The sequence below is a fragment of the Euleptes europaea genome, chromosome 6 (genome assembly GCF_029931775.1).
Source record: "Euleptes europaea isolate rEulEur1 chromosome 6, rEulEur1.hap1, whole genome shotgun sequence".
NCBI lineage: Eukaryota > Metazoa > Chordata > Lepidosauria > Squamata > Sphaerodactylidae > Euleptes > Euleptes europaea.
This window is the reverse complement of record NC_079317.1, coordinates 43554505-43569376: the sequence shown is the minus strand read 5'-3', so window position 1 is coordinate 43569376 and position 14872 is coordinate 43554505. Positions and strand designations below refer to the sequence as shown.

General features: G+C 45.7%; 1 pseudogene; it reads left to right on the top strand.

Annotated features, from left to right (window-relative positions):
* Positions 1-5714: 5714 nt before the first annotated feature.
* Positions 5715-8959, top strand: LOC130479462 (uncharacterized protein K02A2.6-like; annotated as a pseudogene).
* The last annotated feature ends 5913 nt before the right edge of the window (positions 8960-14872 follow it).

Here is a 14872-nt window from a genome sequence, read left to right as displayed (position 1 = left end):
ATTTTACTGTGTTATGTTATATGATTACCTTTCTGGTATTTTGTTGATGTCTCACTTAAACCAACTGTGAACCTTTCATTTAATCAATTGGAAACATTTCCTGGGAAAAGTGACACAATTTCCCACATCTTCATTAATTCCTGCTCTTAAGTACACTGGTGAAAGCTATCTGGACTTTCCCCCTTCTTAGTGCTCAATTACATTATGGAGAGAGGTTATTAAACCTGGAGCTCCCATCCATTATTTTTCATAGGCTCCTGGCTTAATGGTTTTTAAACTATGTGCTACCGTATACCAAAATGAATACTATACCTGCAGGAACAGCTGTGCGCAGACCTTGTGGAATGCAGCAATGCACTCTGACTCATCCATCATGCACTTGTAATTATGGCAGTTTCACTTCAGACTACATTAATAGGAAACAGCATGCTGCTATTTCAAGAAGAGGCAAACAAGGTGGGCTAGTTTCCTATTGATTAGTGAAAGCCAACAAATGTGAATGCTGGTCATTTCGACTGCAACCACAGTACTGCTATATCATTTGTACCTGAGCAGGTATGTGTAAACAAAATTTACTTAATGCATGTTCAGAACCAGGTGTGATATACTTTGAAACATGCAGATAATTTAAGTTGTAGAACTGTTATTAAGAACAGAAGAACAGAAGAAAAGCCATGCTGGATCCAGCAGTCGGTTCACACAGTGGCCAACCAGGTGCCTCTAGGAAGCCCGCAAACCAGACAACTGCAGCAGCATCCTGCCTGTGTTCCATAGCACCTACTGTACTACCTTTTGTTGTGCAACTATTTTCATGAAAGTTTGAACAGCAATGGCCATTTTCCCCCACTAGTTCCAAGATGGATCCACATATTTGTGGCTATTGTGCTATCATAAACATTCAGTACCTGAATTCCCCAGTGTGGACAGGAAAATCTTGGAGTTAAATGATTACAATAATGCAGCATTCAGTGATGTGTAGATCCAGCTTTATATCCCCAAACTGAAAAATATCACTTCAAAGACAGCAATGTATCCATGATGGGTCGCCGTGTTAATCTGTCACTAGCAGTAGAAAAGAGTAGGAGACCAGTAGCACCTTAACGACTAACAAAATTTCGGGCAGGGTATGAGCTTTTGTGAGCCACAGCTCACTTCTGAAGCTCACTGTTTTCTACAGCAATGTGTCCATTAACTGTTGTAATCTTTGATGCTGTAGCAAACATTTTGCATATTGTGCTGATTATGAGGATTTTTTCTGAATTCTCAGGGGGAAAAACAATTGTTTTTACCATGTCAGTTTAATTTATCTTCCACTTACCACTTTCTCATTTGACTTCATGTATCCAATATAAAGGGCAGCAAAATTCCACCAACAAAATTTTACTCCATAGTGAACCCACCAACCAATTTCTAAGGAGCAACTCTTTTGTATCCATGCCAAAGACTGTTTCTAAGTTAAGCATCTGCATTTAGCTGTACTTCAGTTTAATAAATATCCTTACCAAACTTAAATTCAAAAGCTCCAACTTAGCTATGTCAAGGAACTGGGCTATATGTTACCTTTATCTTTGCATATTTTCTTTTCTCAGATTTTCATACACATCAACAATTAACTTATCGTATACATCATCTATGGTGGTTGTTTGTGTTTCGGTGCTCATCTGCCTTCTTACTGTAATTCAATCTTGGAAGCCAGTTTCGTTGGTCTTGCCAGCCAACTATAAAATTAATACAACAGAAATTCATTCTCTCTCCTAGAGATATAGTATTCATCCCATCTTTATATTTTCCCTTGATCTTAACAAAAGCCTTCCAAATTGAATATATGTATTTCTTCACTCCTTGTTGTAAAAAATATATATATCCCTAATTAGCTTTCTGCTTAAGAGCCTTAGCATCAAGGCAAAGGACTGAAACATCAGGAAGCTTGAATAGTCTTCAAAGGGCACTTCACAACATTCATTCTAGGAGCAGCAGGACCAGAAAGATCCTCATTAAGAGGAACTTTCTGCTACTGACGTTTTGACCTACCCATGCTCTTTAAACATTATTGTAGCCCTACAATTATCCTTGACCACAATTACATATGAAGCTGGTTCATAATGTGTCAGACCATAGGTCCCTCAGGCTTAGTATCGTCTCTTTGGACTGACAGGAGCAGCTCTGCAGGACTCATACAGAGAATGTCCTTTCTCTCATTCGAGCTGCCTGAGATCTTTCCACCAGAAACGACACCAAGGATTTTATTTATTTATTTCCATTTTATTATACAAAGGCCACCAAAGTGGCTAACAAATTAAAACAAATTAACAAGGCTAAACAGCTGGTGTCCTATTTTTCCTGCCCTGACCTAGCCACAGTGATTCCTGTGACCATGACATCTAGGTTAGATTATTGTAACTCGCTCTATGTGGGGCTGCCCTTGGCACTGATCCAGAAACTCCAGCTGGTCGAGAAAGCAGCAGCAAGGGTCCTTACTGGGATCCTGCTGAGAGCTCATATCCAGCCAGTTATCCGGCCACTGCACTGGTTCCCGCAGAGTACCAGATCAGATTCAAGGTGCTGGTAGTAACCTTTAAAGTCCTAAATGGTCTGGGACCATTGCATCTTCGGGACCATCTCCCCGGTATGCCCCTCAAAGAATTTGCACTTTGCAAATAACAACCTGCTGGTTGTCTCCGGCCCGAGAAGTGTCCAGCTGTCCTCAACCAGGGCCAGGGCTTTTTCGGCCCCGGCCCCGGCCAGGTCGAACACCAGGGCCCTGTGGGATCTGGGGCAGTTCCACAGGGCCCATAAGACTGAGATGTTCTTCCAGGTCTATGGTTGAGGGCAGTAATGGTTTCCATTATTTTGGCCTCCCTTTCTCTTCCTTCCACCTCACCTGACCTGATTTAACTGGGGACTATGACTGCTCTTCCCTGGACTGGTTGAGGACCTGTGTGCCAATGAAAGAGCTTAAACTGGATTTTAGCGTCAGAGAATATTGGCTTGAAATTGAAATTGAAATTATTTTTGTATATTATGTTGTTTACTAATGTATGATGTTTTTAAGGGATGTTAGCCGCTCTGAGCCTGGCCTTGGCTGGGATAAAGAGTAGGATATAAGCATACACAATAAAATCCCATTTTAAAACTATCAAAACCAACTAACGCCCCAACACATCATTAAAACAATTAAACCCAGAGCTAAAAACAGAAAAAAGTAAAAACAACAATTAAAACCAGGCAGGAAAGAGGAATTACTGAGGGAATTCCAAGCAAAACAAAGAAGTCTTCACCTGCAGGTGGAAAATGGCAACAGAAGGGGACAGACAAATCTCCCTGGGGAAACAGTTCCAGAGTTTTGTTAACTCTCCCGGGATACCAACTGCCTAATTTTAGAAGACAGGGGAACCCAAAGCACACCATCTGAACATTACTTTAGTCATTGCTAAGGTAAATTCATGAAGAAGTATGTGGCCCTTCAGGTATGTTGTTCCCAAACAATAAAGGGCTTTAAAGGTCAGCACCAGCACCTTGAATTGCATGTGGAAACAAATTGGGAGCCAGGGTAGATGAGCCAAGACTGGAATGATATGTTCCCTATCATCCACTCCAGTCAAAGTCCTGGTGGCAGCATTGTTTCCTACACAAATTCAAAAATCTGAACACTTATCAAGGTCAGCCATTTGTAGAGTGCATTGCAGTAATCTAATCTAGATGTAACCAGGACATGCACCACAGTGGCCAGATCTTTCCTGTACCTGCCACATTCTGCTTACCATTTAGTTACATTTTCTGCCCTTCATATAAACTAGTAGACATCATAACAGGGATTGCCTCATTTTCTCTCCCTAAACTTCTAGATTGTGGGTGGTTACTCTTCTGAATCAGAGCACTGTCCACTTGACTTTGCACTGCAATACTTGGTGAAAAGATGTGTTTGAAGCAACCTTTTGGCGAGATGCTTCAGGGAAGTACCTGGGAGAAATTATGCTTCCTATCTATCATCAGTTTTGGTAAATACCCAGATTTCTTTTATGAGATAGTCTATCCATTCATCTAGAAATATTTTGTATTGATATAATAATAAAAAACACTGTCTGTGACCAATTTATTTCATCTACATATGTTCTTCATTTCATCTTGGCTCTCAAAGATTCTCTCCACCCTTTTTAGCCTCCCCTACTGATTTTAGTCAAATGCAACAGATGAATCTCCAAGTACAAATATGCAACATTGGCAGGCTTCCTTTCTATCTTGAATATAATATGAAAACAGCACAGATTCCAAGCCTATCCAAAGGACTATGTAAAAAGGATCTGAGCCAGAGCAGTTGGTTAATTTGTTTATCAACAAAATATTCAAATAAATTAGATTACATTACCACAGCATTTGCACCAATAAACACAGAGTAACTTTTCCCAGTAGGGAAAGTTCTGTCATGTCACAGGTGACTTATGGTGATCCCATAGGGTTTTCAAGACAAGAGATAAACAATGATGGTTTGACATTGCCTGCCTATGTGTAGTAACCCTAAATTTCCTTTGTGGTCTCCCATTCAAGTACTAACCAGGGCCAACCTTGCTTAAGCTTCTGAGATCTGACGAGATCAGGCCACCCTGGACCATTGATGTTATGTATTGGTTGAATATGTTGTTTTATTATGTGGGACAGAATGGAACACTAAGTAAGAGCCTGTCGGCCTGCCGTTGAGCCGCCCAATCACAAGAGTGGGGGGGAGAAAGAAGGCGGGTATTCTGACAGTATATAAGCCAGGCGGGGAGCCTGAATTCTCAGTTCAATGCAGTTACAGTTACAGTTACAGTGTGTTACTGTTAATAAAGGAGTTATCTGTTAACTGAGCCTCTGGCCTCTTGGTGTTACCGATGATACATAATAGTGGCAACGAAGGTGGGATACCGATGCTGGTAGGCCACCAGCGTGGGAAGAACTGAACGAAACACTAAGGTACAGACAGAGCCACGATAATGGCTAGCCAGGCCCAGGGTAATATGGAGCCGTTTAATCCAGCCACTCCCGAGAAATGGGCCTCATATGCTATGAGGATGAGGTACCATATGGTCACGAACGACCTCACATCAGTGGGGAAAAAAAGAAAGTGGCATTCCTAAGCCTTTGTGGCCAAGACACATTCGAGTTAGCTCAGGGATTGTTAACGCCAGTTGATATCGACGTGGCCACTTACGATGACATTATAATGGCCCTGGATGAACACTTCGCGCCTAAACCGTCTCAACTGGCGAGACACGCCGAATTCCAGGAACGACGCCAAGCGCCGGGAGAAACGGTCACCGAGTACATCGCCGTTTTAAGGCAGGCCATGAAGTACTGCGCGTTCCCCGATGTGAAAGGTAGGCTCCGTGACCAGCTGGTTATCGGCCTTAGTGACAAGAAGGTCCACCGCCATCTTCTGTCCAAGAAATCTGTGACTTTTGAAGAGGCTTTGGAAGACGCAACGCAAGCCGAAGCAGCTGCCAAGGTTTCCAGTGCATTGGACCTCAAGGGAGCGACGTACGGCACGAGGTCCACCAGAGACACAACGCAGGTTCACTACGAAAATGACAGTGATATCGAGGGGGAAGAAGACTCCCACAGAATGGGCATGGAAGACGCTCGAAGGGCCAACAAGGGAACAAAACCATGAGTCACCACCGGCCAACAGTGCGCAAGCTGTGGTGACCCCCCTGACCGTCAGTCCCGTCGATTTAGAGATGCCAAATGCAGGGGTTGTGGAAAGATCGGCCACATCGCTCTGGTTTGCCATTCCGCCAGGCGAAGTGGAGGTGGCAACCCTAACACAGCTGGGAGGTGCGATACTGACACACACCCAGCTCACTCGATTGTTGCGGGAACCACTATCTCTGCTACCCACCGGTTGACCCCGCCACAGTCCTATTCCCTGGGTCAAACTGCAACGGAACTACACTCCGTAAGCAAGGTCCGTATTACCATCAACATTAATGGGTCCCCATGTGAAATGGAGGTCTACTCTGGGTCAACGCTCTCAATGGTGTCCGAAGACACATTCCAGCACCTCTTCGTGCCAGGCAAGGCCCCAAAGCTTCAGAAAAGCGGCATAATATTCACCGACTACCAACAGAAGCGGGTGCCAATCAAGGGAATCACACAAGTCCGGGTCCGACACTTGCAACACAAGGAAACACTTCGTCTCCTGGTGGTCATGGGCGCGCGCATCAGCCTGTTGGGCCTAGAATGGTTCCAAGCATTGGGAATCCAACTAACCGGCATTCACCACGTCACCCCGTCCAACGTCGAGAGTGTATGGTGCGAGTTTGAAGATGTTTGGAATGTGCCGCTGGGTCGTTACCAAGGGCCTCCAATCCACCTCCAACTCGACCCTGGGGCAGCGCCAATCCAACTCAAGGCCCGCCGGGTTCCGTTCGCCCTCAAGGACAAAATTGATGCCGAGATTGACTGCCTCGTCCAGCAAGGGGTTCTAGAGCCAGTTCCCAACGTGAGGTGGGAAACACCTCTAGTAACACCCCTCAAACCAAACGGGGAGGTCCGAATCTGTGCCGATTATAAATGCACTATCAACCGGGCTCTGCAACAGCACTCTTACCCAGTTCCAGTCATGAGCCATCTGCTGGCGTCTCTCGCAGGCAGCAGTCTTCGCAAAACTCGACCTGGCACAGGCGTACCAACAACTGCCAGTTGACAGCGAGTCGGCTGAGGTGCAAACTATCGTGACACACCAGGGCACGTTCCGTGTCACTCGTCTGCAATTCGGGGTTTGCACAGCCCCGGGAATTTTCCAAAATTTAATGGAAGATCTCCTGAAAGGTCAGCCAGGGGTGGTGCCGTATTTTGATGACGTGTTAATAGCTGCTGCGTCGGAGTCGGAGCTGCTCTGCCAAGTTCGGCAGGTCCTGGCCCGGTTTAGGTCTGCTGGCCTTACAGTTAAACGGGAGAAGTGTCAGCTGGGCATCCCTCAAGTCGATTTCCTCAGCTACCTCGTTGACGCCGACGGCATTCACCCAACCCCTGCCAAGGTACGAGCCATCCATGCCACCCCAGCCCCCACCTCCAAACCCAAACTTCAAGCATTTCTTGGCCTCCTTAATTTCTATCATGCCTTCCTGCCACTCAAGGCTTCGGTAGCTGAGCTGCTCCACCAACTCCTGGACAAAGCGACCCCGTGGTCCTGGGGCACAGCAGCACGCGTTCGTTGCCGCCAAACACCTGCTCTCGTCATCCAGCCTCCTTGTCCATTTCAACGAACATTTACCTGTTCTACTGACGTGAGATGCTTCCCCGTATGGCATCGGGGCAGTCCTCAGCCACTGCTTACCATCGGGCAGGGACGCCCCGATAGTGTTCTATTCACGCACGTTGTCTCAGGCTGAGAGAAATTATGCACAGATTGATAAAGAGGCATTGGCCATCATGGCGGCAGTAAAAAAGTTTCATGATTTTGTATATGGCCGACACTTCATGATCATCACTGACCACAAACCATTGCTTGGCCTGTTTGCTCCCCACCGTCAGATGCTGCAAATCCTTTCTCCGCTGGTACTGCGATGGTTGATGTTCCTGAATGCATATTCGTTCGACCTTGTCCACCACCCAGGCTGTTCTATTGGCCATGCCGATGGCCTCAGCCATCTACCTGTCACCACCGATGACCTCGACCCGGCTCCAGCCCATGACGCATTACTGCTTGAGGCCCTCCCGGAACTGCCACTGCATGCCTCCGACATAGCTGCGCAGTCCTCCAGGGATCGCACTATCGCACGGGTCCTCAACTGGGTGTGGAGGGGGTGGCCTGCGGAGCGGCCGCCAGCTGAGTTTACCCCTTATGCTTCAAGGCAGCATGAACTGTCTGTACATAAAGGCTGCCTGCTCTGGGGTAACCGTGTTGTTGTCCCCGCCAAACTACGTCACAAAGTGATGGAGGCTCTACATATGTGCCACCCGGGCATTGTCGGTATGAAAGCTCTGTCACGCAGCTATGTTTGGTGGCCCGGGATAGATGCTGCTATTGAGGAGTGGGTCCGCCACTGCAACCTGTGTAAAGAATCATGGCCGGAAATGTCCCAGGCGCCAGTACACCACTGGGAGTCCACGCATACGCCATGGTCGCGAGTCCACATTGACTTTGCCGGTCAATTCCAGGGCAAGGTTTTTTAATTGCCGTGGACTCATACTCTAAATGGTTAGAGGTGTTGACAGTACACTCCATGACGTCACGAGTCGTCGTAAAGTTTCTGCGGCGGGTCTTTACCACTCATGGGCTGCCAGACACGCTCATTTCCGATAATGGAGCACAATTCACCTCCGCGGAATTCCGGGAGTTCCTGCAGCTAACCTGATCCGTCACATCACCTCAGCCCCGTTCCACCCGGCCACCAATGGACAAGCGGAACAGATGGTGAGATCTACCAAAGAAGCGTTGGGACGCATAATCCACGGGGACTGGGATACGAGGCCGGCAGACTACCTGCTGTTCCAGCGCATCACACCATGCACCGCCATGGGAAGGAGCCCCACAGAGTTGCTGATGGGGCACCGACTGAAGTCGCTCCTCGATCGCATCCACCCAGACCTTACAACAGAGCATCACCCTGCGAGGGTCGACACAACTGCCCCCAGAGTGGTAGCTATGGGGGACGCCATTTACGCCTGGAAATATGGCCCAGGCCCGGCCTGGGTTCCTGCAACCGTACGGGATGTGACCGGCCCTGTGTCCTACCGGGTAGTGACCCCGGAGGGCCGAGTACTCAGGGGCCACATCGACCAGCTTCGGTGCCAGCTTCCAGACCGGCTTGTCTCCAATGGTGTCCTGGCAGCGAGAGAGAGAGAGAGTGTGGGGCGGAGCATGCCCAAGCCGAGGTTTGGGGAAATCCCATCTTCCGTGAAGAGGAGCATAGACTGGGGGAACGAAGCCTCAGTCCGGGGCGATGCCCGACTGAGCAGCCAGAGGCTACGATGCTGATTGAGAGGCCTCAAAGCCCCAGCCCAGAGGTCCGTCGCTCGGGGAGAGTTCGAATTCGCCCTAGCTACCTTGAGGACTACGTGTGTTGATCGGATAGTCTTGATCCTGGGGGGAAGGGGTGTTATGTATTGGTTGAATATGTTGTTGTATTATGTGGGACAGAATGGAACACTAAGTAAGAGCCTGTTGGCCCGCCGTTGAGCCGCCCAATCACAAGAGTGGGGGGGAGAAAGAAGGTGGGCATTCTGACAGGATATAAGCCAGGCGGGGAGCTGGAATTTCAGTTCAATGCAGTTACAGTTACAGTGTGTTACTCTTAATAAAGGAGTTATCCGTTAACTGAGCCTCTGGCCTCTTGGTGTTACCCACAATACATAATAATTGAGGTCAGGGCATTCCCACTAAACACAACTACTAAAATGAGCAGACTGCTAGAATTACACAAGTCTACAATCCAATATGTTTCAATACTTGTGTAATCCTGATCCTTTAACAGAGCTGCATACAAATTACAAGAAGCCTATTCAAGCATCACAGCCTGTTTGTATCACTGTATTCCTAATGACTTAATTGCTTATATGCAACCCAATATAACTAAAGAAATGAAATTGTGTTTGTGTGTGTGGGGGGGCTATTCAGCTTGTTAGGGAATTTGAATTTGTTAATCACATGAACACACGAAGCTGCCTTACACCAAATCAGACCCTTGGTCCATCAAAGTCAGTACTGTCTGCTCAGACCAGCAGCTGCTCTCCAGGGTCTCAGGCAGAGGTCTTTCACATCACCTATTTGCCTACTCCCTTTAACTGGAGATGCCAGAGATTGAACCTGGGACCTTCTGCATGCCAAGCAGATGCTGTACCACTGAGCCACAGCCCTTCCTCAGTCTTAGCAAATGGGTACAGAGCATCTTGCACAACCAGAACTCCCATTCTCTTTGCACACACACAATCTGATGTGGTTACATTTCCTTCTCATTTGATGCCATATCAGTAGAAAATGTGTGTGAAGGAAGCAACAGTCATGGCAGACCACATGGCAGAGTTGGAAGGGACCACAAGGGTCATCTAGTCCAACCCCCTGCACAATGCACTTCATTAAGCTGGAGGACACTGAATAAGTAGGAAAAAGTCACACAATTGGCACAATTCATCTGGTTGCCTCAAGTTCTCTGATCTATACCATACTTCAGTTGCATCTATTGATAAATTCATTATCAAATAACAGTGCTTAGGAAACACAATATTCTTGAAATAATGTAACAAAGTAATTACTGTGTCTCATAATCTGTATCTAATAATATCAAGTATGACACATATAATTTTATTTCTTTTCCATTTTTTTCACCCAATAAGTAGATTTAGTAAAAACCAAACATCTCCTTTATATCTGTGGGTGAATCAATAGATATGAGAACCTAGTGTTAGGATCTGCTGGGGTCGGGTCTGAGTCCAGGGCTGACTCCTCCTCCAGTTTTAGGGTTGCATTCAGTTGGGCAAGTACCCCAAGGTAGAGTTTCAGAACAGAGCAAGAGGAGGGGGTTTCTCTTCATCTGATTCCCCTCGCACTGTTCTGCCAATTACGTATTTCACACTTGTCTTGGGATAGATCTGGCTCTTCCTTCCTGGCTGCTGCTGGGCACCCCTTTTAAATGCTTCTTCAAGGGAGGGTCATCCCTGGGCTCAGCCAATCCTCCCTTCCCAATCCAGTCCAGGGGAGTGACAGGTCCCTGGGCTACTTTCCTTGGAATGGTTAGATCACTGGCCCTTTCCCCTGGATTTCTTTAAATAGCTGGCTGTCCTACCCAACCTCCTCTAAGAAGGTCAGTGCTGTCTGTTCTCCCTGCTCCTTTGTCAGAGCTCTTCTGAGTCTTAGTGGCAGTGTCATCTCTGGAAGTTAGGTAGATTGGCTTCTGCTCCTAAGCCTGCCACTGAGAGCTGGCTGGGCTCCTTCAAGCTGGCTGACTCCTGAGTAGACTCCATCATGGCCATGCCCTGCTGCAAAATGACAGGCAACTTCTCCAGCCTCAGGGCTTGCAGGTGCAGGATGCCTTCAGAGGGGCTTGCAGTCCCCTGGGGTAAGTACAGGGGCAGAGGCATTAATCCCAGACACCTAGGTAAGAAGAAAAGGTTGCAATTCAAATGATATAACAAGGAGTCACTCTGTGGTGATATTCAGTCATTTTCTCACATAGCCTCAGGAGCTATATGCATGTGCATATATAGCATGAATATTTGTAATTATGGTTGTGCATATCGATAAACCTGAACCAAAAGTAAACCTGAAATTAGCCGTTTTGGTAATTTTCAGGCTTTGGGTTTACTGAACATCAAAACCCAGGGGTCTCTCTGAAGCCAAATAGACTATTCCTGAAAAAGCTGAATAATTATTCGGGTTTTTTGGGTTTGGCTATTTGCCTTTGCTCAGAGGCATGGCTCCAATATCACACACACACCCCCCAAAAAAAACCCTGCTCTGAAACTGAAGGTCGTCCTGAGTAGAGGCTTAATTTCCCCGCACCTTGACCATCTTTTGAAATCAGATTTTTGATGACCATAATAAAGGACTGTTCACAGGATGTCATTTGCCACCAAAAGAAATGTTGTCCATGCATTATTTGCCTTGCATGTAAGCTGTTTTCCTCAGTTTGGAAGCTAATTTGCATGGACATCATGCTATGCACCACAGATATGAACAGAACCCCCAGACTTTGAGGTGCCAGTCTGTTTTTTCTATCAGTCCTCGGCAACGCTGAACTTCTTAAGCTGAAAACTGGACAGCTCAGCTAGCAAATGCCTGAATGATGGGGGTGACCCTTTTGTGGGCCCATAACATTGGAACCCCCTGTCCCAAAGTTCACCAAACCTCTGTGACCATGCAAGGAGAGTCCCTTGCAGCCACACTGAAAATTTGGGGACTCTACCTACAAAAATGCCCCCGCAGGAGCATCAAAAAGATTCCCATAGACTATAATGGACACAATTTTTTTTTGGTAAATCTGGAAATAAGACGAATACTGAAATTTACCAGTATGGGTATCCAGCTTATTCTAGGTTTACTGAAAAGAAATTGGCCGCAATAAACCTGAACCTGAAATTTACTGATTTTTGTTTTTTGCACAACCCTATTTGTAATAATGTTGTTCCTTTCTGCCATTCTTAGAGACTCAGAGGAGTAATCAACTACAGAGGAAATGGAAACCTATCTGTTTAACTGACTCTGGACTTTTTGCTGTTGTTGATCTCACAGAGCTTCTATTGCACCAGGTGATATGTTGGCTGTAGATAGCTGCTTTGAAATATTGGCAAAAATCACTATGGGCTCATCAGTGTGGTCAGAGAGAGATCTCTGTTCCAAATGACAGGTGTGTGGTTTTATGAGGCCACACACAGCAATACAATTACCATATAAACAAAACTATTTTTATTGATGTCATATATAAATTTACCTTCTCCAGAAGACTGGAAGAACTATTTTGGTTTTCTATATGCTTGAAAAATCAAGATCTGAATGTAACATTACCTCATGTAATCCACTGGCCATATATTGGAGCCATCATTTTATGGAATGTAGTTTATACTCTGGCTCACATAATTATATCCTGGTTTTACAAGAGGGATGTGTTCCAATGAGTTCAGCATTCTGTTAGTGCCAAGTTATTCTGCCAGAGGCCTAATATAAGTGGACTTGAGCCCAGACCTTAGTATGCATGTCCATGATTATATCCCCCAAAAGAGAAAACGTGTAAAGTGTGGACATGTGTTAATGGAACAAGGATCACTTTCCCCCTGCTAAACATGTGACAAGAATATGTGCCAGATCGGAAGTGTTCACAGTCATGCAAGAAAGATACCGGTTAATCCGTTTTATAGAGAAAGATACCAGTTAGTTGCCATTGTTTATTTATTTTAATTTATAGGCTGCTTTCCTCACATGGACCCAAGGTGGACTACACATAGTGAGTCAGTAGAGTCAACAAAATGGGACATTCAATAACTAATGCATTAGGAGATTAGATGTCTGGAACCACTAGAAAGAAACAGAAACATAGCATAGTTAGTGCTATGACTCATTAAGCAGTACATGTGTGTGTGTGTAAAGTGCCTTCAAGTCGCAGCCGACTTATGGCGACCCCTTTTTGGGGTTTTCATGACAAGAGACTAACAGAGGTGGTTTTGCCAGTGCCTTCCTCTGTGCAGTAAATACATTACATAAAATGATCCTACTTACAATATGCTGTATATAGCAGTAAAGACCACAGGTTCCAAGCATTTATTCACATAAGTTTGAGAAAGCATTTTGTACTATACAACCTCATTACCTGTGCAGAAAAGCCCCCTTGAATAGTTCAGTTTTGCATCGTTTGTAGAAGGCCAGGGAAGTGGGACAGCTTAACATTTAATCTCAAGCCACTGTATATCAGGGGTGCCCATAGGGTTGCCAGGTCCCCTCTCCTGATCGGCAGAATGTTTTAGAGGGTGGGGCTGAGGTAGTTTTTGGGAGTTTGAGTGCAAAAGCAGCCGCTGCAGTGCAGCATTTCTGGAAGTCTAGATGGAAACTCTTTTGATTTACTTTCAACCTATTGGTTCTGGTCCGACTTCGGCACCATCTTCTATATGACAGCCCTTCAAGTACTTGAATATGGTAATCATATCACCTCTCAGTCTTCTCTTCAGGGTAAACATACCCAGCTCCTTCAACCTTTCCTTATAGGGCTTGGTCTCCAGACCCCCTCACCATCTTTGTTGCCCTCCTCTGGACCCATTCCAGCTTGTCTACATCCTTCTTAAACTGTGGTGCCCAAAATTCATGGTTTCCCTTTCAGTTGTCCAGATTTGCCTGTGGCAAACTAAATTTTCCTTACAATTGGGAAGATTACTCCTGCTGGTGTTTCTTACAGAGGGGATACTGGCTCACACTTACACAGGTCAGGCAGCTTCAACAGTTTGGAGGAAGAATACTAACTCAAGCAAGTATCTTCAAAAAGACCCCCCCCCCCTTTACAAAACACCAGTCTCAGAAGAACCCAAGTGCTGTGGTCAACTTTCACCTTAAGTCTTTCTTCTTCACAAATGTGAATGTTTCCCCAAGTGTTTCTTTAACACATGGAAATAATAATATTAAAGTTGACAACGACTCTATGATATAACCACTCAGCAGACAGGCTTTTCATTTATTTTTCTGTGTAGTTGATTTCTTACAAATAAAAATTCTGTTATATCTTTCTGTTTTCAAAAATAATGCAATAGTCCTTTCTATTTAAGAACAACAACTAAGTCAAGTAAACTCATTTCTTCTATTTATATTTTGCTGCCATTGGTTTTGACTAGGGTTGCCAACCTCCAGGTAGGGGCTGGAGATCTCCTGGAATTACAACTAATCTCCAGACTACATAAATGGCTTATTTATTTAAAACATTTTATTCCACTTCTTCTGGAGAAAATGGCTACTTTGAAAGGTGGACTGCATGGCATTATACCCTGTCAAGATTCCTCCCCTCCCAGGCTCGACCCTCAAATCACCAGTCTTTCCAAACCCAGAATTATAGGGATGCCTGCCTCCAAATGGGACCTGGGGATCTCCTGGAATTACAACTGATCTCCAGACTACAGAAATCAGTTCTCCTGGAGAAAATGGATGCTTTAGAGGGTAGACTCTATGGCATTGTACCCCACTGAGGTCCTTGTCCTCCCCAGGCTCCACCCCCAAATCTCCAGGGTTTTCCCAACCTGGATTTGGCAACCCTACCCCCCATCCACTGCTGGTGGCTAGAGGGCACCTGGCAACCCTATGGAGTTGGCAACCCTATTTGTGACAGATCAGGCATAGTGCCTGTTGCCTGCCCCTTTAAATAGTCCTCTTTTCCTGTCATCATGATTTCTGTTCAAACATAAGAACAGACCTGTTGAATCA